Source organism: Telmatherina bonti (genome assembly GCF_933228915.1).
Source record: "Telmatherina bonti genome assembly, chromosome: 18".
Classification (NCBI taxonomy): domain Eukaryota; kingdom Metazoa; phylum Chordata; class Actinopteri; order Atheriniformes; family Telmatherinidae; genus Telmatherina; species Telmatherina bonti.
The window spans coordinates 39343208-39370697 of NC_136616.1; positions in this window are offsets into that span (position 1 = coordinate 39343208).

Consider the following 27490-nt stretch of genomic DNA (forward strand, 5'->3'; position numbering starts at 1 on the left):
GTCCAGGTGAAAACCGGGGTCTTCTGGTTCAGACTAAAGTAGCAGCCTCTGGTCCAGGTGAAAACCGGGGTCTTCTGGTTCAGACCAAAGTAGCCGACTCTGGTCCAGGTGAAAACTGGGGTCTTCTGGTCCAGACTGAATTAGCAGACTCTGGTCCAGGTGAAAACCGGGGTATTCTGGTTCGGACCAAAGTAGCAGACCCTGGTCCAGGTGAAAACCGGGCTCTTCTGGTTCGGACCAAAGTAGCAGACTCTGGTCCAGGTGAAAACTGGGTCTTCTGGTTCAGACTATAGTAGCAGATTCTGGTCCAGGTGAAAACCGGGTCTTCTGGTTCAGACTAAAGTAGCAGACTCTGGTCCAGGTGAAAACCGGGGTCTTCTGGTTCAGACCAAAGTAGCAGACTCTGGTCCAGGTGAAAACTGGGGTCTTCTGGTCCAGACTGAATTAGCAGACTCTGGTCCAGGTGAAAACCGGGGTATTCTGGTTCGGACCAAAGTAGCAGACTCTGGTCCAGGTGAAAACTGGGTCTTCTGGTTCAGACTATAGTGGCAGATTCTGGTCCAGGTGAAAACCGGGTCTTCTGGTTCAGACCAAAGTAGCAGACTCTGGTCCAGGTGAAAACTGGGTCTTCTGGTTCAGACTAAAGTAGCAGACTCTGGTCCAGGTGAAAACTGGGTCTTCTGGTTCAGACTATAGTAGCAGATTCTGGTCCAGGTGAAAACCGGGTCTTCTGGTTCAGACTAAAGTAGCAGACTCTGGTCCAGGTGAAAACCGGGGTCTTCTGGTTCAGACCAAAGTAGCAGACTCTGGTCCAGGTGAAAACTGGGGTCTTCTGGTCCAGACTGAATTAGCAGACTCTGGTCCAGGTGAAAACCGGGGTATTCTGGTTCGGACCAAAGTAGCAGACTCTGGTCCAGGTGAAAACTGGGTCTTCTGGTTCAGACTATAGTGGCAGATTCTGGTCCAGGTGAAAACCGGGTCTTCTGGTTCAGACCAAAGTAGCAGACTCTGGTCCAGGTGAAAACCGTGTGGTCCTGGTTCAGACCAAAGTAGCAGACTCTGGTCCAGGTGAAAACCGGGGTCTTCTGGTCCAGACTGAATTAGCAGATTCTGGTCCAGGTGAAAACCGGGGTCTTCTGGTTCAGACCAAAGTAGCAGACTCTGGTCCAGGTGAAAACCGGGGTCTTCTGGTTCAGACCAAAGTAGCAGACTCTGGTCCAGGTGAAAACCGGGGTCTTCTGGTTCAGACCAAAGTAGCAGACTCTGGTCCAGGTGAAAACCGGGGTCTTCTGGTTCAGACCAAAGTAGCAGACTCTGGTCCAAGTGAAAACCGGGTTGTCCTGGTTCAGACCAAGGTAGCAGACTCTGGTCCAGGTGAAAACCGGGTGGTCCTGGTTCAGACCAAAGTAGCAGACTCTGGTCCAGGTGAAAACCGGGGTCTTCTGGTTCAGACTGATATAGCAGACTCTGGTCCAGGTGAAAACCGGGGTCTTCTGGTTCAGACCAAAGTAGCCGACTCTGGTCCAGGTGAAAACCGGGTGGTCCTGGTTCAGACCAAAGTAGCAGACTCTGGTCCAGGTGAAAACCGGGGTCTTCTGGTCCAGACTGAATTAGCAGACTCTGGTCCAGGTGAAAACCGGGGTCTTCTGGTTCAGACCAAAGTAGCCGACTCTGGTCCAGGTGAAAACCGGGGTCTTCTGGTTCAGACCAAAGTAGCCGACTCTGGTCCAGGTGGAAACCGGGTGGTCCTGGTTCAGACCAAAGTAGCAGACTCTGGTCCAGGTGAAAACCGGGGTCTTCTGGTTCAGACCAAAGTAGCCGACTCTGGTCCAGGTGAAAACCGGGTGGTCCTGGTTCAGACCAAAGTAGCAGACTCTGGTCCAGGTGAAAACTGGGGTCTTCTGGTTCGGACCAAAGTAGCAGACTCTGGTCCAGGTGAAAACCGGGCTCTTCTGGTTCGGACCAAAGTAGCAGACTCTGGTCCAGGTGAAAACTGGGTCTTCTGGTTCAGACTATAGTAGCAGATTCTGGTCCAGGTGAAAACCGGGTCTTCTGGTTCAGACTGAAATAGCAGACTCTGGTCCAGGTGAAAACCGGGGTCTTCTGGTTCAGACCAAAGTAGCAGACTCTGGTCCAGGTGAAAACCCGGTCTTCTGGTTCAGACTGAAATAGCAGACTCTGGTCCAGGTGAAAACCGGGTCTTCTGGTTCAGACTGAAATAGCAGACTCTGGTCCAGGTGAAAACCGGGGTCTTCTGGTTCAGACCAAAGTAGCAGACTCTGGTCCAGGTGAAAACCGGGTGGTCCTGGTTCAGACCAAAGTAGCAGACTCTGGTCCAGGTGAAAACCGGGGTCTTCTGGTTCAGACAATAGTAGCAGACTCTGGTCCAGGTGAAAACCGGGGTCTTCTGGTTCAGACCAAAGTAGCAGACTCTGGTCCAGGTGAAAACCGGGTCTTCTGGTTCAGACTGAAATAGCAGACTCTGGTCCAGGTGAAAACCGGGGTCTTCTGGTTCAGACCAAAGTAGCAGGCTCTGGTCCAGGTGAAAACCGGGTGGTCCTGGTTCAGACCAAAGTAGCAGACTCTGGTCCAGGTGAAAACCGGGGTCTTCTGGTCCAGACTGAATTAGCAGATTCTGGTCCAGGTGAAAACCGGGGTCTTCTGGTCCAGACTGAATTAGCAGACTCTGGTCCAGGTGAAAACCGGGGTCTTCTGGTTCGGACCAAAGTAGCAGACCCTGGTCCAGGTGAAAACCGGGGTCTTCTGCTTCAGACCAAAGTTGGTCCAGGTGAAAACCGGGGTCTTCTGGTTCAGACCAAAGTAGCAGACTCTGGTCCAGGTGAAAACCGGGGTCTCCTGGTTCAGACTGAATTAAAAGACTCTGGTCCAGGTGAAAACCGGGGTCTTCTGGTTCAGACTAAAGTAGCAGACTCTGGTCCAGGTGAAAACCGGGTTGTCCTGGTTCAGACCAAAGTAGCAGACTCTGGTCCAGGTGAAAACCGGGTCTTCTGGTTCAGACTATAGTAGCAGACTCTGGTCCAGGTGAAAACTGGGTCTTCTGGTTCAGACTATAGTAGCAGACTCTGGTCCAGGTGAAAACCGGGGTCTCCTGGTCCAGACCAAAGTAGCACACTCTGGTCCAAGTGAAAACCGGGGTCTTTTGGTTCAGACCAAAGTAGCAGACTCTGGTCCAGGCGAAAACCGGGGTCTTCTGGTTCGGACCAAAGTAGCAGACTCTGGTCCAGGTGAAAACCGGGGTCTTCTGGTTCAGACCAAAGTAGCAGACTCTGGTCCAGGTGAAAACTGGGTCTTCTGGTTCAGACCAAAGTAGCAGACTCTGGTCCAGGTGAAAACCGGGGTCTTCTGGTTCAGACCAAAGTAGCAGACTCTGGTCCAGGTGAAAACCGGGTCTTCTGGTTCAGACCAAAGTAGCAGACTCTGGTCCAGGTGAAAACCGGGGTCTTCTGGTTCAGACCAAAGTAGCAGACTCTGGTCCAGGTGAAAACCGGGTCTTCTGGTTCAGACTGAAATAGCAGACTCTGGTCCAGGTGAAAACCGGGTCTTCTGGTTCAGACTGAAATAGCAGACTCTGGTCCAGGTGAAAACCGGGGTCTTCTGGTTCAGACCAAAGTAGCAGACTCTGGTCCAGGTGAAAACCGGGTGGTCCTGGTTCAGACCAAAGTAGCAGACTCTGGTCCAGGTGAAAACCGGGGTCTTCTGGTCCAGACTGAATTAGCAGACTCTGGTCCAGGTGAAAACCGGGGTCTTCTGGTTCAGACTATAGTAGCAGACTCTGGTCCAGGTGAAAACCGGGTCTTCTGGTTCAGACTGAAATAGCAGACTCTGGTCCAGGTGAAAACCGGGGTCTTCTGGTTCAGACCAAAGTAGCAGACTCTGGTCCAGGTGAAAACCGGGTGGTCCTGGTTCAGACCAAAGTAGCAGACTCTGGTCCAGGTGAAAACCGTGGTCTTCTGGTCCAGACTGAATTAGCAGATTCTGGTCTAGGTGAAAACCGGGGTCTTCTGGTCCAGACTGAATTAGCAGACTCTGGTCCAGGTGAAAACCGGGGTCTTCTGCTTCAGACCAAAGTAGCAGACTCTGGTCCAGGTGAAAACCGGGGTCTTCTGGTTCAGACCAAAGTAGCAGACTCTGGTCCAGGTGAAAACCGGGGTCTTCTGGTTCAGACTAAAGTAGCAGACCCTGGTCCAGGTGAAAACCGGGGTCTTCTGGTTCAGACCAAAGTAGCAGACTCTGGTCCAGGTGAAAACCGGGGTCTTCTGGTTCAGACCAAAGTAGCAGACTCTGGTCCAGGTGAAAACCGGGGTCTTCTGGTCCAGACTGAATTAAAAGACTCTGGTCCAGGTGAAAACCGAGGTCTTCTGGTTCAGACTAAAGTAGCAGACTCTGGTCCAGGTGAAAACCGGGTTGTCCTGGTTCAGACCAAAGTAGCAGACTCTGGTCCAGGTGAAAACCGGGTCTTCTGGTTCAGACTATAGTAGCAGACTCTGGTCCAGGTGAAAACTGGGTCTTCTGGTTCAGACTATAGTAGCAGACTCTGGTCCAGGTGAAAACCGGGGTCTCCTGGTCCAGACCAAAGTAGCAGACTCTGGTCCAGGTGAAAACCGGGGTCTTCTGGTTCAGACCAAAGTAGCAGACTCTGGTCCAGGTGAAAACCGGGGTCTTCTGGTTCAGACTAAAGTAGCAGACCCTGGTCCAGGTGAAAACCGGGGTCTTCTGGTTCAGACCAAAGTAGCAGACTCTGGTCCAGGTGAAAACCGGGGTCTTCTGGTTCAGACCAAAGTAGCAGACTCTGGTCTAGGTGAAAACCGGGGTCTTCTGGTTCAGACTAAAGTAGCAGACTCTGGTCCAGGTGAAAACCGGGTTGTCCTGGTTCAGACCAAAGTAGCAGACTCTGGTCCAGGTGAAAACTGGGTCTTCTGGTTCAGACTATAGTAGCAGACTCTGGTCCAGGTGAAAACCGGGGTCTTCTGGTTCAGACCAAAGTAGCAGACTCTGGTCCAGGTGAAAACCGGGGTCTTCTCGTTCAGACTATAGTCGCAGACTCTGGTCCAGGTGAAAACCGGGGTCTTCTGGTTCAAACAAAAGTAGCAGACTTTGGTCCAGGTGAAAACCGGGGTCTTCTGGTTCAGACCAAAGTAACAGACTCTGGTCCAGGTGAAAACCGGGGTCTTCTGGTTCAGACTGAAATAGCAGACTCTGGTCCAGGTGAAAACCGGGGTCTTCTGGTTCAGACCAAAGTAGCAGACTCTGGTCCAGGTGAAAACCGGGGTCTTCTGGTTCAGACTGAAATAGCAGACTCTGGTCCAGGTGAAAACCGGGGTCTTCTGGTTCAGACTATAGTAGCAGACTCTGGTCCAGGTGAAAACCGGGTCTTCTGGTTCAGACTGAAATAGCAGACTCTGGTCCAGGTGAAAACCGGGGTCTTCTGGTTCAGACCAAAGTAGCAGACTCTGGTCCAGGTGAAAACCGGGTGGTCCTGGTTCAGACCAAAGTAGCAGACTCTGGTCCAGGTGAAAACCGGGGTCTTCTGGTCCAGACTGAATTAGCAGATTCTGGTCTAGGTGAAAACCGGGGTCTTCTGGTCCAGACTGAATTAGCAGACTCTGGTCCAGGTGAAAACCGGGGTCTTCTGCTTCAGACCAAAGTAGCAGACTCTGGTCCAGGTGAAAACCGGGGTCTTCTGGTTCAGACCAAAGTAGCAGACTCTGGTCCAGGTGAAAACCGGGGTCTTCTGGTTCAGACTAAAGTAGCAGACCCTGGTCCAGGTGAAAACCGGGGTCTTCTGGTTCAGACCAAAGTAGCAGACTCTGGTCCAGGTGAAAACCGGGGTCTTCTGGTTCAGACCAAAGTAGCAGACTCTGGTCCAGGTGAAAACCGGGGTCTTCTGGTCCAGACTGAATTAAAAGACTCTGGTCCAGGTGAAAACCGAGGTCTTCTGGTTCAGACTAAAGTAGCAGACTCTGGTCCAGGTGAAAACCGGGTTGTCCTGGTTCAGACCAAAGTAGCAGACTCTGGTCCAGGTGAAAACCGGGTCTTCTGGTTCAGACTATAGTAGCAGACTCTGGTCCAGGTGAAAACTGGGTCTTCTGGTTCAGACTATAGTAGCAGACTCTGGTCCAGGTGAAAACCGGGGTCTCCTGGTCCAGACCAAAGTAGCAGACTCTGGTCCAGGTGAAAACCGGGGTCTTCTGGTTCAGACCAAAGTAGCAGACTCTGGTCCAGGTGAAAACCGGGGTCTTCTGGTTCAGACTAAAGTAGCAGACCCTGGTCCAGGTGAAAACCGGGGTCTTCTGGTTCAGACCAAAGTAGCAGACTCTGGTCCAGGTGAAAACCGGGGTCTTCTGGTTCAGACCAAAGTAGCAGACTCTGGTCTAGGTGAAAACCGGGGTCTTCTGGTTCAGACTAAAGTAGCAGACTCTGGTCCAGGTGAAAACCGGGTTGTCCTGGTTCAGACCAAAGTAGCAGACTCTGGTCCAGGTGAAAACTGGGTCTTCTGGTTCAGACTATAGTAGCAGACTCTGGTCCAGGTGAAAACCGGGGTCTTCTGGTTCAGACCAAAGTAGCAGACTCTGGTCCAGGTGAAAACCGGGGTCTTCTCGTTCAGACTATAGTCGCAGACTCTGGTCCAGGTGAAAACCGGGGTCTTCTGGTTCAAACAAAAGTAGCAGACTTTGGTCCAGGTGAAAACCGGGGTCTTCTGGTTCAGACCAAAGTAACAGACTCTGGTCCAGGTGAAAACCGGGGTCTTCTGGTTCAGACTGAAATAGCAGACTCTGGTCCAGGTGAAAACCGGGGTCTTCTGGTTCAGACCAAAGTAGCAGACTCTGGTCCAGGTGAAAACCGGGGTCTTCTGGTTCAGACTGAAATAGCAGACTCTGGTCCAGGTGAAAACCGGGGTCTTCTGGTTCAGACCAAAGTAGCAGACTCTGGTCCAGGTGAAAACCGGGGTCTTCTGGTTCAGACTGAAATAGCAGACTCTGGTCCAGGTGAAAACCGGGGTCTTCTGGTTCAGACTGAAATAGCAGACTCTGGTCCAGGTGAAAACCCGGGTCTTCTGGTCCAGACCAAAGTAGCAGACTCTGGTCCAGGTGAAAACCGGGGTCTTCTGGTCCAGACCAAAGTAGCAGACTCTGGTCCAGGTGAAAACCGGGGTCTTCTGGTTCAGACCAAAGTAGCAGACTCTGGTCCAGGTGAAAACCGGGGTCTTCTGGTTCAGACCAAAGTAGCAGACTCTGGTCCAGGTGAAAACCGGGTCTTCTGGTCCAGACTGAATTAGCACATTCTGGTCCAGGTGAAAACCGGGTTGTCCTGGTTCAGACCAAAGTAGCAGACTCTGGTCCAGGTGAAAACCGGGGTCTTCTGGTTCAGACTAAAGTAGCAGACTCTGGTCCAGGTGAAAACCGGGGTCTTCTGGTTCAGACTGAATTAGCAGATTCTGGTCCAGGTGAAAACCGGGGTCTTCTGGTCCAGACTGAATTAGCAGACTCTGGTCCAGGTGAAAACCGGGGTCTTCTGGTTCGGACCAAAGTAGCAGACTCTGGTCCAGGTGAAAACCGGGTTGTCCTGGTTCAGACCAAAGTAGCAGACTCTGGTCCAGGTGAAAACTGGGTCTTCTGGTTCAGACTATAGTAGCAGACTCTGGTCCAGGTGAAAACCGGGGTCTTCTGGTTCAGACCAAAGTAGCAGACTCTGGTCCAGGTGAAAACCGGGGTCTTCTCGTTCAGACTATAGTCGCAGACTCTGGTCCAGGTGAAAACCGGGGTCTTCTGGTTCAAACAAAAGTAGCAGACTTTGGTCCAGGTGAAAACCGGGGTCTTCTGGTTCAGACCAAAGTAACAGACTCTGGTCCAGGTGAAAACCGGGGTCTTCTGGTTCAGACTGAAATAGCAGACTCTGGTCCAGGTGAAAACCGGGGTCTTCTGGTTCAGACCAAAGTAGCAGACTCTGGTCCAGGTGAAAACCGGGGTCTTCTGGTTCAGACTGAAATAGCAGACTCTGGTCCAGGTGAAAACCGGGGTCTTCTGGTTCAGACCAAAGTAGCAGACTCTGGTCCAGGTGAAAACCGGGGTCTTCTGGTTCAGACTGAAATAGCAGACTCTGGTCCAGGTGAAAACCGGGGTCTTCTGGTTCAGACTGAAATAGCAGACTCTGGTCCAGGTGAAAACCCGGGTCTTCTGGTCCAGACCAAAGTAGCAGACTCTGGTCCAGGTGAAAACCGGGGTCTTCTGGTCCAGACCAAAGTAGCAGACTCTGGTCCAGGTGAAAACCGGGGTCTTCTGGTTCAGACCAAAGTAGCAGACTCTGGTCCAGGTGAAAACCGGGGTCTTCTGGTTCAGACCAAAGTAGCAGACTCTGGTCCAGGTGAAAACCGGGTCTTCTGGTCCAGACTGAATTAGCACATTCTGGTCCAGGTGAAAACCGGGTTGTCCTGGTTCAGACCAAAGTAGCAGACTCTGGTCCAGGTGAAAACCGGGGACTTCTGGTTCAGACTAAAGTAGCAGACTCTGGTCCAGGTGAAAACCGGGTCTTCTGGTCCAGACTGAATTAGCACATTCTGGTCCAGGTGAAAACCGGGTTGTCCTGGTTCAGACCAAAGTAGCAGACTCTGGTCCAGGTGAAAACCGGGGTCTTCTGGTTCAGACTAAAGTAGCAGACTCTGGTCCAGGTGAAAACCGGGGTCTTCTGGTTCAGACTGAATTAGCAGATTCTGGTCCAGGTGAAAACCGGGGTCTTCTGGTCCAGACTGAATTAGCAGACTCTGGTCCAGGTGAAAACCGGGGTCTTCTGGTTCGGACCAAAGTAGCAGACTCTGGTCCAGGTGAAAACTGGGTCTTCTGGTTCAGACTATAGTAGCAGACTCTGGTCCAGGTGAAAACCGGGGTCTTCTCGTTCAGACCAAAGTAGCAGACTCTGGTCCAGGTGAAAACCGGGGTCTTCTGGTTCAGACCAAAGTAGCAGACCCTGGTTCAGGTGAAAACCGGGTTGTCATGGTTCAGACCAAAGTAGCAGACTTTGGTCCAGGTGAAAACCGGGGTCTTCTGGTTCAGACCAAAGTAGCAGACTCTGGTCCAGGTGAAAACCGGGGTCTTCTGGTTCAGACTATAGTCGCAGACTCTGGTCCAGGTGAAAACCGGGGTCTTCTGGTTCAGACCAAAGTAGCAGACTCTGGTCCAGGTGAAAACCGGGGTCTTCTGGTTCAGACCAAAGTAGCAGACTCTGGTCCAGGTGAAAACCGGGGTCTTCTGGTTCAGACCAAAGTAACAGACTCTGGTCCAGGTGAAAACCGGGGTCTTCTGGTTCAGACTGAAATAGCAGACTCTGGTCCAGGTGAAAACCGGGGTCTTCTGGTTCAGACTGAAATAGCAGACTCTGGTCCAGGTGAAAACCGGGGTGTCCTGGTTCAGGCCAAAGTAGCAGACTCTGGTCCAGGTGAAAACCGGGGTCTTCTGGTTCAGACCAAAGTAGCAGACTCTGGTCCAGGTGAAAACCGGGGTCTTCTGGTCCAGACTGAATTAAAAGACTCTGGTCCAGGTGAAAACCGGGGTCTTCTGATTCAGACTAAAGTAGCAGACTCTGGTCCAGGTGAAAACCGGGTCTTCTGGTTCAGACTAAAGTTGCAGACTCTGGTCCAGGTGAAAACTGGGTCTTCTGGTTCAGACTATAGTAGCAGACTCTGGTCCAGGTGAAAACCGGGATCTTCTGGTTCAGACCAAAGTAGCAGACTCTGGTCCAGGTGAAAACCGGGGTCTTCTGGTTCAGACCAAAGTAGCAGACTCTGGTCCAGGTGAAAACCGGGTCTTCTGGTTCAGACTAAAGTTGCAGACTCTGGTCCAGGTGAAAACCAGGTTGTCCTGGTTCAGACCAAAGTAGCAGACTCTGGTCCAGGTGAAAACCGGGGTCTTCTGGTTCAGACCAAAGTAGCAGACTCTGGTCCAGGTGAAAACCAGGGTCTTCTGGTCCAGACTGAATTAGCAGACTCTGGTCCAGGTGAAAACCGGGGTCTTCTGGTTCAGACCAAAGTAGCAGACTCTGGTCCAGGTGAAAACCGGGGTCTTCTGGTTCAGACTAAAGTAGCAGACTCTGGTCCAGGTGAAAACCGGGGTCTTCTGGTTCGGACCAAAGTAGCAGACTCTGGTCCAGGTGAAAACTGGGTCTTCTGGTTCAGACTATAGTAGCAGACTCTGGTCCAGGTGAAAACCGGGGTCTTCTCGTTCAGACCAAAGTAGCAGACTCTGGTCCAGGTGAAAACCGGGGTCTTCTGGTTCAGACCAAAGTAGCAGACCCTGGTTCAGGTGAAAACCGGGTTGTCATGGTTCAGACCAAAGTAGCAGACTTTGGTCCAGGTGAAAACCGGGGTCTTCTGGTTCAGACCAAAGTAGCAGACTCTGGTCCAGGTGAAAACCGGGGTCTTCTGGTTCAGACTATAGTCGCAGACTCTGGTCCAGGTGAAAACCGGGGTCTTCTGGTTCAGACCAAAGTAGCAGACTCTGGTCCAGGTGAAAACCGGGGTCTTCTGGTTCAGACCAAAGTAGCAGACTCTGGTCCAGGTGAAAACCGGGGTCTTCTGGTTCAGACCAAAGTAACAGACTCTGGTCCAGGTGAAAACCGGGGTCTTCTGGTTCAGACTGAAATAGCAGACTCTGGTCCAGGTGAAAACCGGGGTCTTCTGGTTCAGACTGAAATAGCAGACTCTGGTCCAGGTGAAAACCGGGGTGTCCTGGTTCAGACCAAAGTAGCAGACTCTGGTCCAGGTGAAAACCGGGGTCTTCTGGTTCAGACCAAAGTAGCAGACTCTGGTCCAGGTGAAAACCGGGGTCTTCTGGTCCAGACTGAATTAAAAGACTCTGGTCCAGGTGAAAACCGGGGTCTTCTGATTCAGACTAAAGTAGCAGACTCTGGTCCAGGTGAAAACCGGGTCTTCTGGTTCAGACTAAAGTTGCAGACTCTGGTCCAGGTGAAAACTGGGTCTTCTGGTTCAGACTATAGTAGCAGACTCTGGTCCAGGTGAAAACCGGGATCTTCTGGTTCAGACCAAAGTAGCAGACTCTGGTCCAGGTGAAAACCGGGGTCTTCTGGTTCAGACCAAAGTAGCAGACTCTGGTCCAGGTGAAAACCGGGTCTTCTGGTTCAGACTAAAGTTGCAGACTCTGGTCCAGGTGAAAACCGGGCTCTTCTGGTTCAGACCAAAGTAGCAGACTCTGGTCCAGGTGGAAACCGGGTGGTCCTGGTTCAGACCAAAGTAGCAGACTCTGGTCCAGGTGAAAACCGGGGTCTTCTGGTCCAGACTGAATTAGCAGACTCTGGTCCAGGTGAAAACCGGGGTCTTCTGGTTCGGACCAAAGTAGCAGACCCTGGTCCAGGTGAAAACCGGGGTCTTCTGGTTCAGACCAAAGTAGCAGACTCTGGTCCAGGTGAAAACCGGGGTCTTCTGGTTCAGACCAAAGTAGCAGACTCTGGTCCAGGTGAAAACCGGGGTCTTCTGGTTCAGACTATAGTAGCAGACTCTGGTCCAGGTGAAAACCGGGGTCTCCTGGTCCAGACCAAAGTAGCAGACTCTGGTCCAGGTGAAAACCGGGGTCTTCTGGTTCAGACTATAGTAGCAGACTCTGGTCCAGGTGAAAACCGGGGTCTTCTGGTTCAGACTATAGTAGCAGACTCTGGTCCAGGTGAAAACCGGGGTCTTCTGGTTCAGACCAAAGTAGCAGACTCTGGTCCAGGTGAAAACCGGGGTCTTCTGGTTCAGACTATAGTAGCAGACTCTGGTCCAGGTGAAAACCGGGGTCTCCTGGTCCAGACCAAAGTAGCAGACTCTGGTCCAGGTGAAAACCGGGGTCTTCTGGTTCAGACTATAGTAGCAGACTCTGGTCCAGGTGAAAACCGGGGTCTTCTGGTTCAGACCAAAGTAGCAGACTCTGGTCCAGCTGAAAACCGGGGTCTTCTGGTTCAGACCAAAGTAGCAGACTCTGGTCCAGGTGAAAACCGGGGTCTTCTGGTTCAGACCAAAGTAGCAGACTCTGGTCCAGGTGAAAACCGGGGTCTTCTGGTTCAGACCAAAGTAGCAGACTCTGGTCCAGGTGAAAACCGGGTCTTCTGGTTCAGACTAAAGTTGCAGACTCTGGTCCAGGTGAAAACCGGGTTGTCCTGGTTCAGACCAAAGTAGCAGACTCTGGTCCAGGTGAAAACTGGGGTCTTCTGGTCCAGACTGAATTAGCACATTCTGGTCCAGGTGAATACCGGTGTCTTCTGGTTCAGACTGAAATAGCAGACTCTAGTCCAGGTAAAAACCGGGGTCTTCTGGTTCAGACTAAAGTAGCCGACTCAGGTCCAGGCGAAAACCGGGGTCTTCTGGTTCAGACTATAGTAGCAGACTCTGGTCCAGGTGAAAACCGGGGTCTTCTGGTTCAGACTAAAGTAGCAGACTCTGGTCCAGGCGAAAACCGGGGTCTTCTGGTTCAGACCAAAGTAGCAGACTCTGGTCCAGGTGAAAACCGGGGTCTTCTGGTTCAGACCAAAGTAGAACACTCTGGTCCAGGTGGAAACCGGGTGGTCCTGGTTCAGACCAAAGTAGCAGACTCTGGTCCAGGTGAAAACCGGGGTCTTCTGGTCCAGACTGAATTAGCAGACTCTGGTCCAGGTGAAAACCGGGGTCTTCTGGTTCGGACCAAAGTAGCAGACCCTGGTCCAGGTGAAAACCGGGGTCTTCTGGTTCAGACCAAAGTAGCAGACTCTGGTCCAGGTGAAAACCGGGTCTTCTGGTTCAGACTAAAGTTGCAGACTCTGGTCCAGGTGAAAACTGGGTCTTCTGGTTCAGACTATAGTAGCAGACTCTGGTCCAGGTGAAAACCGGGGTCTCCTGGTCCAGACCAAAGTAGCAGACTCTGGTCCAGGTGAAAACCGGGGTCTTCTGGTTCAGACTATAGTAGCAGACTCTGGTCCAGGTGAAAACCGGGGTCTTCTGGTTCAGACTATAGTAGCAGACTCTGGTCCAGGTGAAAACCGGGGTCTTCTGGTTCAGACCAAAGTAGCAGACTCTGGTCCAGGTGAAAACCGGGGTCTTCTGGTTCACACCAAAGTAGCAGACTCTGGTCCAGGTGAAAACCGGGGTCTTCTGGTCCAGACTGAATTAGGAGACTCTGGTCCAGGTGAAAACCGGGTCTTCTGGTTCAGACTAAAGTAGCAGACTCTGGTCCAGGTGAAAACCGGGTCTTCCGGTTCAGACTATAGTAGCAGACTCTGGTCCAGGTGAAAACCGGGGTCTTCTGGTCCAGACTGAATTAGCAGACTCTGGTCCAGGTGAAAACCGGGTCTTCTGGTTCAGACTAAAGTAGCAGACTCTGGTCCAGGTGAAAACCGGGTCTTCCGGTTCAGACTATAGTAGCAGACTCTGGTCCAGGTGAAAACCGGGGTCTTCTGGTTCAGACCAAAGTAGCAGACCCTGGTCAAGGTGAAAACCGGGGTCTTCTGGTTCAGACCAAAGTAGCAGACTCTGGTCCAGGTGAAAACTGGGTCTTCTGGTTCAGACTATAGTAGCAGACTCTGGTCCAGGTGAAAACCGGGGTCTTCTGGTTCAGACCAAAGTAGCAGACTCTGGTCCAGGTGAAAACCGGGTTGTCCTGGTTCAGACCAAAGTAGCAGACTCTGGTCCAGGTGAAAACCGGGGTCTTCTGGTTCAGACCAAGGTAGCAGACTCTGGTCCAGGTGAAAACCGGGTTGTCCTGGTTCAGACCAAAGTAGCAGACTCTGGTCCAGGTGAAAACCGGTGTCTTCTGGTTCAGACTGAATTAGCAGATTCTGGTCCAGGTGAAAACCGGGGTCTTCTGGTCCAGACTGAATTAGCAGACTCTGGTCCAGGTGAAAACCGGGGTCTTCTGGTTCAGACTAAAGTAGCAGACTCTGGTCCAGGTGAAAACCGGGGTCTTCTGGTTCAGACTAAAGTAGCAGACTCTGGTCCAGGTGAAAACCGGGCTCTTCTGGTTCAGACCAAAGTAGCAGACTCTGGTCCAGGTGAAAACCGGGGTCTTCTGGTTCAGACCAAAGTAGCAGACTCTGGTCCAGGTGAAAACCGGTGTCTTCTGGTCCAGACTGAATTAGCAGATTCTGGTCCAGGTGAAAACCGGGGTCTTCTGGTTCAGACTAAAGTAGCAGACTCTGGTCCAGGTGAAAACCGGGGTCTTCTGGTTCAGACCAAGGTAGCAGACTCTGGTCCAGGTGAAAACCGGTGTCTTCTGGTCCAGACTGAATTAGCAGATTCTGGTCCAGGTGAAAACCGGGGTCTTCTGGTTCAGACTAAAGTACCAGACTCTGGTCCAGGTGAAAACCGGGGTCTTCTGGTTCAGACCAAAGTAGCAGACTCTGGTCCAGGTGAAAACCGGGTTGTCCTGGTTCAGACCAAAGTAGCAGACTCTGGTCCAGGTGAAAACCGGGGTCTTCTGGTTCAGACTGAAATGGCAGACTCTGGTCCAGGTGAAAACCGGGGTCTTCTGGTTCAGACCAATGTAGTAGACTCTGGTCCAGGTGAAAACCGGGGTCTTCTGGTTCAGACCAAAGTAGCAGACTCTGGTCCAGGTGAAAACCGGGGTCTCTTAGTTCAGACCAAAGTAGCAGACTCTGGTCCAGGTGAAAACCGGGGTCTTCTGGTTCAGACTAAAGTGGCGGACTCTGGTCCAGGTGAAAACCGGGGTCTTCTGGTTCAGACCAAGGTAGGAGACTCCGGTCCAGGTGAAAACCGGGATCTTCTGGTTCGGACCAAAGTAGCAGACTCTGGTCCAGGTGAAATCCGGGGTCTTCTGGTTCAGACTAAAGTAGCAGACTCTGGTCCAGGTGAAAACCGGGGTCTTCTGGTTCAGACCAAAGTAGCAGACTCTGGTCCAGGTGAAAACCGGGGTCTTCTGGTTCAGACCAAAGTAGCAGACTCTGGTCCAGGTGAAAACCGGGGTCTTATGGTCCAGACTAAATTAGCAGACTCTGGTCCAGGTGAAAACCGGGGTCTTCTGGTCCAGACTGAATTAGCAGACTCTGGTCCAGGTGAAAACCAGGGTCTTCTGGTTCGGACCAAAGTAGCAGACTCTGGTCCAGGTGAAAAACGGTGTCTTCTGGTTCAGACCAAAGTAGCAGACTCTGGTCCAGGTGAAAACCGGGGTCTTCTGGTTCAGACTGAAATAGCAGACTCTGGTCCAGGTGAAAACCGGGGTCTTCTGGTTCAGACTGAAATAGCAGACTCTGGTCCAGGTGACAACCGGGGTCTTATGGTCCAGACTAAATTAGCAGACTCTGGTCCAGGTGAAAACCGGGGTCTTCTGGTCCAGACTGAATTAGCAGACTCTGGTCCAGGTGAAAACCAGGGTCTTCTGGTTCGGACCAAAGTAGCAGACTCTGGTCCAGGTGAAAAACGGTGTCTTCTGGTTCAGACCAAAGTAGCAGACTCTGGTCCAGGTGAAAACCGGGGTCTTCTGGTTCAGACCAAGGTAGCAGACTCTGGTCCAGGTGAAAACCGGGTTGTCCTGGTTCAGACCAAAGTAGCAGACTCTGGTCCAGGTGAAAACCGGTGTCTTCTGGTTCAGACTGAATTAGCAGATTCTGGTCCAGGTGAAAACCGGGGTCTTCTGGTCCAGACTGAATTAGCAGACTCTGGTCCAGGTGAAAACCGGGGTCTTCTGGTTCAGACTAAAGTAGCAGACTCTGGTCCAGGTGAAAACCGGGGTCTTCTGGTTCAGACTAAAGTAGCAGACTCTGGTCCAGGTGAAAACCGGGCTCTTCTGGTTCAGACCAAAGTAGCAGACTCTGGTCCAGGTGAAAACCGGGGTCTTCTGGTTCAGACCAAAGTAGCAGACTCTGGTCCAGGTGAAAACCGGTGTCTTCTGGTCCAGACTGAATTAGCAGATTCTGGTCCAGGTGAAAACCGGGGTCTTCTGGTTCAGACTAAAGTAGCAGACTCTGGTCCAGGTGAAAACCGGGGTCTTCTGGTTCAGACCAAGGTAGCAGACTCTGGTCCAGGTGAAAACCGGTGTCTTCTGGTCCAGACTGAATTAGCAGATTCTGGTCCAGGTGAAAACCGGGGTCTTCTGGTTCAGACTAAAGTACCAGACTCTGGTCCAGGTGAAAACCGGGGTCTTCTGGTTCAGACCAAAGTAGCAGACTCTGGTCCAGGTGAAAACCGGGTTGTCCTGGTTCAGACCAAAGTAGCAGACTCTGGTCCAGGTGAAAACCGGGGTCTTCTGGTTCAGACTGAAATGGCAGACTCTGGTCCAGGTGAAAACCGGGGTCTTCTGGTTCAGACCAATGTAGTAGACTCTGGTCCAGGTGAAAACCGGGGTCTTCTGGTTCAGACCAAAGTAGCAGACTCTGGTCCAGGTGAAAACCGGGGTCTCTTAGTTCAGACCAAAGTAGCAGACTCTGGTCCAGGTGAAAACCGGGGTCTTCTGGTTCAGACTAAAGTGGCGGACTCTGGTCCAGGTGAAAACCGGGGTCTTCTGGTTCAGACCAAGGTAGGAGACTCCGGTCCAGGTGAAAACCGGGATCTTCTGGTTCGGACCAAAGTAGCAGACTCTGGTCCAGGTGAAATCCGGGGTCTTCTGGTTCAGACTAAAGTAGCAGACTCTGGTCCAGGTGAAAACCGGGGTCTTCTGGTTCAGACCAAAGTAGCAGACTCTGGTCCAGGTGAAAACCGGGGTCTTCTGGTTCAGACCAAAGTAGCAGACTCTGGTCCAGGTGAAAACCGGGGTCTTATGGTCCAGACTAAATTAGCAGACTCTGGTCCAGGTGAAAACCGGGGTCTTCTGGTCCAGACTGAATTAGCAGACTCTGGTCCAGGTGAAAACCAGGGTCTTCTGGTTCGGACCAAAGTAGCAGACTCTGGTCCAGGTGAAAAACGGTGTCTTCTGGTTCAGACCAAAGTAGCAGACTCTGGTCCAGGTGAAAACCGGGGTCTTCTGGTTCAGACTGAAATAGCAGACTCTGGTCCAGGTGAAAACCGGGGTCTTCTGGTTCAGACTGAAATAGCAGACTCTGGTCCAGGTGACAACCGGGGTCTTATGGTCCAGACTAAATTAGCAGACTCTGGTCCAGGTGAAAACCGGGGTCTTCTGGTCCAGACTGAATTAGCAGACTCTGGTCCAGGTGAAAACCAGGGTCTTCTGGTTCGGACCAAAGTAGCAGACTCTGGTCCAGGTGAAAAACGGTGTCTTCTGGTTCAGACCAAAGTAGCAGACTCTGGTCCAGGTGAAAACCGGGGTCTTCTGGTTCAGACTGAAATAGCAGACCCTGGTCCAGGTGAAAACCGGGGTCTTCTGGTTCAGACTGAATTAGCAGACTCTGGTCCAGGTGAAAACCGGGGTCTCCTGGTCCAGACCAAAGTAGCAGACTCTGGTCCAGGTGAAAACCGGGGTCTTCTGGTTCAGACCAAAGTAGCAGACTCTGGTCCAGGTGAAAAACGGTGTCTTCTGGTTCAGACCAAAGTAGCAGACTCTGGTCCAGGTGAAAACCGGGGTCTTCTGGTTCAGACTGAAATAGCAGACTCTGGTCCAGGTGAAAACCGGGGTCTTCTGGTTCAGACTGAAATAGCAGACTCTGGTCCAGGTGAAAACCGGGGTCTTCTGGTTCAGACCAAAGTAGCAAACTCTGGTCCAGGTGAAAACCGGGGTCTTCTGGTTCAGACTGAAATAGCAGACTCTGGTCCAGGTGAAAACCGGGGTCTTCTGGTTCAGACCAAAGTAGCAGACTCTGGTCCAGGTGAAAACCGGGTTGTCCTGGTTCAGACCAAAGTAGCAGACTCTGGTCCAGGTGAAAACCGTTGTCTTCTGGTCCAGACTGAATTAGCAGATTCTGGTCCAGGTGAAAACCGGGGTCTTCTGGTTCAGACCAAAGTAGCAGACTCTGGTCCAGGTGAAAACCGGGGTCTTCTGGTTCGGACCAAAGTAGTAGACTCTGGTCCAGGTGAAAACCGGGGTCTTCTGGTCCAGACTGAATTAGCAGACTCTGGTCCAGGTGAAAACCGGGGTCTTCTGGTCCAGACTGAATTAGCAGACTCTGGTCCAGGTGAAAACCGGGGTCTTCTGGTTCAGACCAAAGTAGCAGACTCTGGTCCAGGTGAAAACCGGGGTCGTCTGGTTTGGACCAAAGTAGCAGACTCTGGTCCAGGTGAAAACCGGGGTCTTCTGGTTCAGACTATAGTAGCAGACTCTGGTCCAGGTGAAAACCGGTTTCTTCTGGTTCAGACTAAAGTAGCAGACTCTGGTCCAGGTGAAAACCGGGGTCTTCTGGTTCAGACTGAAATAGCAGACTCTGGTCCAGGTGAAAACCGGGGTCTTCTGGTTCAGACTGAAATAGCAGACTCTGGTCCAGGTGAAAACCGGGGTCTTCTGGTTCAGACCAAAGTAGCAGACTCTGGTCCAGGTGAAAACCGGGGTCTTCTGGTTCAGACTGAAAAAGCAGACTCTGGTCCAGGTGAAAACCGGGGTCTTCTGGTTCAGACCAAAGTAGCAGACTCTGGTCCAGGTGAAAACCGGGGTCTTCTGGTTCAGACCAAGGTAGTAGACTCTGGTCCAGGTGAAAACCGGGGTCTTCTGGTTCAGACCAAGGTAGTAGACTCTGGTCCAGGTGAAAACCGGGGTCTTCTGGTTCAGACCAAAGTAGCAGACTCTGGTCCAGGTGAAAACCGGGGTCTTCTGGTTCAGACCAAAGTAGCAGACTCTGGTCCAGGTGAAAACCGGGGTATTCTGGTTCAGACCAAAGTAGCAGACTCTGGTCCAGGTGGAAACCGGGTGGTCCTGGTTCAGACCAAAGTAGCAGACTCTGGTCCAGGTGAAAACCGGGTGGTCCTGGTTCAGACCAAAGTAGCAGACTCTGGTCCAGGTGAAAACCGGGGTCTTCTGGTCCAGACTGAATTAGCAGACTCTGGTCCAGGTGAAAACCGGGGTCTTCTGGTCCAGACTGAATTAGCAGATTCTGGTCCAGGTGAAAACCGGGGTCTTCTGGTTCAGACCAAAGTAGCAGACTCTGGTCCAGGTGAAAACCGGGTTGTCATGGTTCAGACCAAAGTAGCAGACTCTGGTCCAGGTGAAAACCGGGTTGTCATGGTTCAGACCAAAGTAGCAGACTTTGATCCAGGTGAAAACCGGGGTCTTCTGGTTCGGACCAAAGTAGCAGACTCTGGTCCAGGTGAAAACCGGGTCTTCTGGTTCAGACTGAATTAGCAGACTCTGGTCCAGGTGAAAACCGGGGTCTTCTGGTTCGGACCAAAGTAGCAGACTCTGGTCCAGGTGAAAACTGGGTTGTCATGGTTCAGACCAAAGTAGCAGACTCTGGTCCAGGTGAAAACCGGGGTCTTCTGGTTCAGACTGAATTAGCAGACTCTGGTCCAGGTGAAAACCGGGGTCTTCTGGTTCAGACTATAGTAGCAGTCTCTGGTCCAGGTGAAAACCGGGGTCTTCTGGTTCAGACCAAAGTAGCAGACTCTGGTCCAGGTGAAAACCGGGGTCTTCTGGTCCAGACCAAAGTAGCAGACTCTGGTCCAGGTGAAAACCGGGGTCTTCTGGTTCAGACTGAAATAGCAGACTCTGGTCCAGGTGAAAACCGGGGTCTTCTGGTTCAGACCAAAGTAGCAGACTCTGGTCCAGGCGAAAACCGGGTTGTCCTGGTTCAGACCAAAGTAGCAGACTCTGGTCCAGGTGAAAACCGGTGTCTTCTGGTCCAGACTGAATAAGCAGATTCTGGTCCAGGTGAAAACCGGGGTCTTCTGGTCCAGACTGAATAAGCAGATTCTGGTCCAGGTGAAAACCGGGGTCTTCTGGTCCAGACTGAATTAGCAGACTCTGGTCCAGGTGAAAACCGGGGTCTTCTGGTTCAGACTGAAATAGCAGACTCTGGTCCAGGTGAAAACCGGGGTCTTCTGGTTCAGACCAAAGTAGCAGACTCTGGTCCAGGTGAAAACCGGGGTCTTCTGGTCCAGACTGAATTAGCAGATTCTGGTCCAGGTGAAAACCGGGGTCTTCTGGTCCAGACTGAATTAGCAGATTCTGGTCCAGGTGAAAACCGGGGTCTTCTGGTTCAGACCAAAGTAGCAGACTCTGGTCCAGGTGAAAACCGGGTTGTCATGGTTCAGACCAAAGTAGCAGACTTTGGTCCAGGTGAAAACCGGGGTCTTCTGGTCCAGACTGAATTAGCAGATTCTGGTCCAGGTGAAAACCGGGGTCTTCTGGTCCAGACTGAATTAGCAGATTCTGGTCCAGGTGAAAACCGGGGTCTTCTGGTTCGGACCAAAGTAGCAGACTCTGGTCCAGGTGAAAACCGGGTCTTCTGGTTCAGACTGAATTAGCAGACTCTGGTCCAGGTGAAAACCGGGTTGTCATGGTTCAGACCAAAGTAGCAGACTCTGGTCCAGGTGAAAACCGGGGTCTTCTGGTTCAGACTGAATTAGCAGACTCTGGTCCAGGTGAAAACCGGGGTCTCCTGGTCCAGACCAAAGTAGCAGACTCTGGTCCAGGTGAAAACCGGGGTCTTCTGGTTCAGACTATAGTAGCAGACTCTGGTCCAGGTGAAAACCGGGGTCTTCTGGTTCAGACCAAAGTAGCAGACTCTGGTCCAGGTGAAAACCGGGGTCTTCTGGTTCAGACTGAAATAGCAGACTCTGGTCCAGGTGAAAACCGGGGTCTTCTGGTTCAGACCAAAGTAGCAGACTCTGGTCCAGGCGAAAACCGGGTTGTCCTGGTTCAGACCAAAGTAGCAGACTCTGGTCCAGGTGAAAACCGGTGTCTTCTGGTCCAGACTGAATAAGCAGATTCTGGTCCAGGTGAAAACCGGGGTCTTCTGGTCCAGACTGAATAAGCAGATTCTGGTCCAGGTGAAAACCGGGGTCTTCTGGTCCAGACTGAATTAGCAGACTCTGGTCCAGGTGAAAACCGGGGTCTTCTGGTTCAGACTGAAATAGCAGACTCTGGTCCAGGTGAAAACCGGGGTCTTCTGGTTCAGACCAAAGTAGCAGACTCTGGTCCAGGTGAAAACCAGGGTCTTCTGGTTCAGACCAAGGTAGTAGACTCTGGTCCAGGTGAAAACCGGGGTCTTCTGGTTCAGACTGAAATAGCAGACTCTGGTCCAGGCGAAAACCGGGTTCTTCTGGTTCAGACTAAAGTAGCCGACTCTGGTCCAGGTGAAAACCGGGGTCTTCTGGTTCAGACAATAGTAGCAGACTCTGGTCCAGGTGAAAACCAGGGTCTTCTGGTTCAGACCAAGGTAGTAGACTCTGGTCCAGGTGAAAACCGGGGTCTTCTGGTTCAGACTGAAATAGCAGACTCTGGTCCAGGTGAAAACCGGGGTCTTCTGGTTCAGACTAAAGTAGCAGACTCTGGTCCAGGTGAAAACCGGGGTCTTCTGGTTCAGACCAAAGTAGCAGACTCTGGTCCAGGTGAAAACCGGGGTCTTCTGGTTCAGACTAAAGTAGCCGACTCTGGTCCAGGTGAAAACCGGGGTCTTCTGGTTCAGACAATAGTAGCAGACTCTGGTCCAGGTGAAAACCGGGGTCTTCTGGTTCAGACCAAAGTAGCAGACTCTGGTCCAGGTGAAAACCGGGGTCTTCTGGTTCAGACCAAAGTAGCAGACTCTGGTCCAGGTGAAAACCGGGGTCTTCTGGTCCAGACTGAATTAGCAGACTCTGGTCCAGGTGAAAACCGGGGTCTTCTGGTCCAGACTGAATTAGCAGACTCTGGTCCAGGTGAAAACCGGGGTCTTCTGGTCCAGACTGAATTAGCAGACTCTGGTCCAGGTGAAAACCGGGGTCTTCTGGTTCAGACCAAAGTAGCAGACTCTGGTCCAGGTGAAAACCGGGGTCTTCTGGTTCAGACCAAAGTAGCAGACTCTGGTCCAGGTGAAAACCGGGGTCTTCTGGTTCAGACCAAAATAGCAGACCCTGGACCAGGTGAAAACCGGGTTGTCCTGGTTCAGACCAAAGTAGCAGACTCTGGTCCAGGTGAAAACCGGGGTCTTCTGGTTCAGACCAAAGTAGCAGACTCTGGTCCAGGTGAAAACCGGGGTCTTCTGGTTCAGACCAAAATAGCAGACCCTGGACCAGGTGAAAACCGGGTTGTCATGGTTAAGACCAAAGTAGCAGACTCTGGTCCAGGTGAAAACCGGGTTGTCATGGTTCAGACCAAAGTAGCAGACTCTGGTCCAGGTGAAAACCGGGTTGTCATGGTTCAGACCAAAGTAGCAGACTCTGGTCCAGGTGAAAACCGGGGTCTTCTGGTTCGGACCAAAGTAGCAGACCCTGGTCCAGGTGAAAACCGGGTTGTCCTGGTCCAGACTGAATTAGCAGACTCTGGTCCAGGTGAAAACCGGGGTCTTCTGGTTCAGACCAAAGTAGCAGACTCTGGTCCAGGTGAAAACCGGGGTCTTCTGGTTCAGACCAAAGTAGCAGTCTCTGGTCCAGGTGAAAACCGGGTTGTCATGGTTCAGACCAAAGTAGCAGACTCTGGTCCAGGTGAAAACCGGGTTGTCATGGTTCAGACCAAAGTAGCAGACTCTGGTCCAGGTGAAAACCGGGGTCTTCTGGTTCGGACCAAAGTAGCAGACTCTGGTCCAGGTGAAAACCGGGGTCTTCTGGTTCGGACCAAAGTAGCAGACTCTGGTCCAGGTGAAAACCGGGGTCTCTTAGTTCAGACCAAAGTAGCAGACTCTGGTCCAGGTGAAAACCGGGGTCTTCTGGTTCGGACCAAAGTAGCAGACTCTGGTCCAGGTGAAAACCGGGGTCTTCTGGTTCAGACCAAAGTAGCAGACTCTGGTCCAGGTGAAAACCGGGTTGTCATGGTTCAGACCAAAGTAGCAGACTCTGGTCCAGGTGAAAACCGGGGTCTTCTGGTTCAGACCAAAGTAGCAGACTCTGGTCCAGGTGAAAACCGGGTTGTCATGGTTCAGACCAAAGTAGCAGACTCTGGTCCAGGTGAAAACCGGGTTGTCATGGTTCAGACCAAAGTAGCAGACTCTGGTCCAGGTGAAAACTGGGTCTTCTGGTTCAGACTATAGTAGCAGACTCTGGTCCAGGTGAAAACCGGGGTCTTCTGGTTCAGACCAAAGTAGCAGACTCTGGTCCAGGTGAAAACCGGGGTCTTCTGGTTCAGACCAAAGTAGCAGACTCTGGTCCAGGTGAAAACCGGGTTGTCATGGTTCAGACCAAAGTAGCAGACTCTGGTCCAGGTGAAAACTGGGTCTTCTGGTTCAGACTATAGTAGCAGACTCTGGTCCAGGTGAAAACCGGGTCTTCTGGTTCAGACCAAAGTAGCAGACTCTGGTCCAGGTGAAAACCGGTGTCTTGTGGTTCAGACTATAGTAGCAGACTCTGGTCCAGGTGAAAACCGGGGTCTTCTGGTTCAGACCAAAGTAGCAGACTCTGGTCCAGGTGAAAACCGGGGTCTTCTGGTCCAGACCAAAGTAGCAGACTCTGGTCCAGGTGAAAACCGGGGTCTTCTGGTTCAGACCAAAGTAGCAGACTCTGGTCCAGGTGAAAACCGGGGTCTTCTGGTTCAGACCAAAGTAGCAGACTCTGGTCCAGGTGAAAACCGGGGTCTTCTGGTTCAGACCAAAGTAGCAGACTCTGGTCCAGGTGAAAACCGGGGTCTTCTGGTTCAGACCAAAGTAGCAGACTCTGGTCCAGGTGAAAACCGGGGTCTTCTGGTCCAGACCAAAGTAGCAGACTCTGGTCCAGGTGAAAACCGGGGTCTTCTGGTTCAGACTGAAATAGCAGACTCTGGTCCAGGTGAAAACCGGGGTCTTCTGGTTCCGACTGAAATAGCAGACTCTGGTCCAGGTGAAAACCGGGGTCTTCTGGTTCAGACCAAAGTAGCAGACTCTGGTCCAGGTGAAAACCGGGGTCTTCTGGTTCAGACTGAAATAGCAGACTCTGGTCCAGGTGAAAACCGGGGTCTTCTGGTTCAGACCAAAGTAGCAGACTCTGGTCCAGGTGAAAACCGGGGTGTTCTGGTTCAGACCAAAGTAGCAGACTCTGGTCCAGGTGAAAACCGGGGTCTTCTGGTTGAGACTGAAATAGCAGACTCTGGTCCAGGTGAAAACCGGGGTCTTCTGATTCAGACTGAAATAGCAGACTCTGGTCCAGGTGAAAACCGGGGTCTTCTGGTTCAGACCAAAGTAGCAGACTCTGGTCCAGGTGAAAACCGGGGTCTTCTGGTTCAGACTGGAATAGCAAACTCTGGTCCAGGTGAAAACCGGGGTCTTCTGGTTCAGACCAAAGTAGCAGACTCTGGTCCAGGTGAAAACCGGGGTCTTCTGGTTCAGACCAAGGTAGCAGACTCTGGTCCAGGTGAAAACCGGGTTGTCCTGGTTCAGACCAAAGTAGCAGACTCTGGTCCAGGTGAAAACCGGTGTCTTCTGGTTCAGACTGAATTAGCAGATTCTGGTCCAGGTGAAAACCGGGGTCTTCTGGTTCAGACCAAAGTAGCAGACTCTGGTCCAGGTGAAAACCGGGTCTTCTGGTTCAGACTGAAATAGCAGACTCTGGTCCAGGTCAAAACCGGGGTCTTCTGGTTCAGACCAAAGTAGCCGACTCTGGTCCAGGTGAAAACCGGGGTGTCCTGGTTCAGACCAAAGTAGCAGACTCTGGTCCAGGTGAAAACCGGGGTCTTCTGGTCCAGACTGAATTAGCAGACTCTGGTCCAGGTGAAAACCGGGGTCTTCTGGTTCGGACCAAAGTAGCAGACCCTGGTCCAGGTGAAAACCGGGGTCTTCTGGTTCAGACCAAAGTAGCAGACTCTGGTCCAGGTGAAAACCGGGGTCTTCTGGTTCAGACTATAGTAGCAGATTCTGGTCCAGGTGAAAACCGGGGTCTTCTGGTTCAGACCAAAGTAGCCGACTCTGGTCCAGGTGAAAACTGGGGTCTTCTGGTCCAGACTGAATTAGCAGACTCTGGTCCAGGTGAAAACCGGGGTATTCTGGTTCGGACCAAAGTAGCCGACTCTGGTCCAGGTGAAAACTGGGGTCTTCTGGTCCAGACTGAATTAGCAGACTCTGGTCCAGGTGAAAACCGGGGTCTTCTGGTTCAGACCAAAGTAGCCGACTCTGGTCCAGGTGAAAACTGGGGTCTTCTGGTCCAGACTGAATTAGCAGATTCTGGTCCAGGTGAAAACCGGGGTATTCTGGTTCGGACCAAAGTAGCAGACCCTGGTCCAGGTGAAAACCGGGCTCTTCTGGTTCGGACCAAAGTAGCAGACTCTGGTCCAGGTGAAAACTGGGTCTTCTGGTTCAGACTATAGTAGCAGATTCTGGTCCAGGTGAAAACCGAGGTCTTCTGGTTCAGACTAAAGTAGCAGACTCTGGTCCAGGTGAAAACCGGGTTGTCCTGGTTCAGACCAAAGTAGCAGACTCTGGTCCAGGTGAAAACTGGGTCTTCTGGTTCAGACTATAGTAGCAGATTCTGGTCCAGGTGAAAACCGGGGTCTTCTGGTCCAGACTGAATTAGCAGATTCTGGTCCAGGTGAAAACCGGGGTCTTCTGGTCCAGACTGAATTAGCAGATTCTGGTCCAGGTGAAAACCGGGGTCTTCTGGTTCAGACCAAAGTAGCAGACTCTGGTCCAGGTGAAAACCGGGGTCTTCTGGTTCAGACCAAAGTAGCAGACTCTGGTCCAGGTGAAAACCGGGGTCTTCTGGTTCAGACCAAAGTAGCAGACTCTGGTCCAGGTGAAAACCGGGTTGTCCTGGTTCGGACCAAAGTAGCAGACTCTGGTCCAGGTGAAAACCGGGGTCTTCTGGTCCAGACCAAAGTAGCAGACTCTGGTCCAGGTGAAAACCGGGGTCTTCTGGTTCAGACCAAAGTAGCAGACTCTGGTCCAGGTGAAAACCGGGTGGTCCTGGTTCAGACCAAAGTAGCAGACTCTGGTCCAGGTGAAAACCGGGGTCTTCTGGTTCAGACCAAAGTAGCAGACTCTGGTCCAGGTGAAAACCGGGGTCTTCTGGTTCAGACCAAGGTAGCAGACTCTGGTCCAGGTGAAAACCGGGTGGTCCTGGTTCAGACCAAAGTAGCAGACTCTGGTCCAGGTGAAAACCGGGGTCTTCTGGTTCAGACTATAGTAGCAGACTCTGGTCCAGGTGAAAACTGGGGTCTTCTGGTTCGGACCAAAGTAGCAGACTCTGGTCCAGGTGAAAACCGGGGTCTTCTGGTTCAGACCAAAGTAGCAGACTCTGGTCCAGGTGAAAACCGGGTCTTCTGGTTCAGACTGAAATAGCAGACTCTGGTCCAGGTGAAAACCGGGTCTTCTGGTTCAGACAATAGTAGCAGACTCTGGTCCAGGTGAAAACCGGGTCTTCTGGTCCAGATTGAATTAGCAGACTCTGGTCCAGGTGAAAACCGGGGTCTTCTGGTTCAGACAATAGTAGCAGACTCTGGTCCAGGTGAAAACCGGGGTCTTCTGGTTCAGACCAAAGTAGCAGACTCTGGTCCAGGTGAAAACCGGGTCTTCTGGTTCAGACTGAAATAGCAGACTCTGGTCCAGGTGAAAACCGGGTTGTCATGGTTCAGACCAAAGTAGCAGACTCTGGTCCAGGTGAAAACCGGGGTCTTCTGGTCCAGACTGAATTAGCAGATTCTGGTCCAGGTCAAAACCGGGGTCTTCTGGTCCAGACTGAATTAGCAGACTCTGGTCCAGGTGAAAACCGGGGTCTTCTGGTTCGGACCAAAGTAGCAGACCCTGGTCCAGGTGAAAACCGGGGTCTTCTGCTTCAGACCAAAGTAGCAGACTCTGGTCCAGGTGAAAACCGGGGTCTTCTGGTTCAGACCAAAGTAGCAGACCCTGGTCCAGGTGAAAACCGGGGTCTTCTGCTTCAGACCAAAGTAGCAGACTCTGGTCCAGGTGAAAACCGGGTCTTCTGGTTCAGACTATAGTAGCAGACTCTGGTCCAGGTGAAAACTGGGTCTTCTGGTTCGGACCAAAGTAGCAGACTCTGGTCCAGGCGAAAACCGGGGTCTTCTGGTTCAGACCAAAGTAGCAGACTCTGGTCCAGGTGAAAACTGGGTCTTCTGGTTCAGACTATAGTAGCAGATTCTGGTCCAGGTGAAAACCGGGGTCTTCTGGTTCAGACCAAAGTAGCAGACTCTGGTCCAGGTGAAAACCGGGGTCTTCTGGTTCAGACTAAAGTAGCAGCCTCTGGTCCAGGTGAAAACCGGGGTCTTCTGGTTCAGACCAAAGTAGCCGACTCTGGTCCAGGTGAAAACTGGGGTCTTCTGGTCCAGACTGAATTAGCAGACTCTGGTCCAGGTGAAAACCGGGGTATTCTGGTTCGGACCAAAGTAGCAGACCCTGGTCCAGGTGAAAACCGGGCTCTTCTGGTTCGGACCAAAGTAGCAGACTCTGGTCCAGGTGAAAACTGGGTCTTCTGGTTCAGACTATAGTAGCAGATTCTGGTCCAGGTGAAAACCGGGTCTTCTGGTTCAGACTAAAGTAGCAGACTCTGGTCCAGGTGAAAACCGGGGTCTTC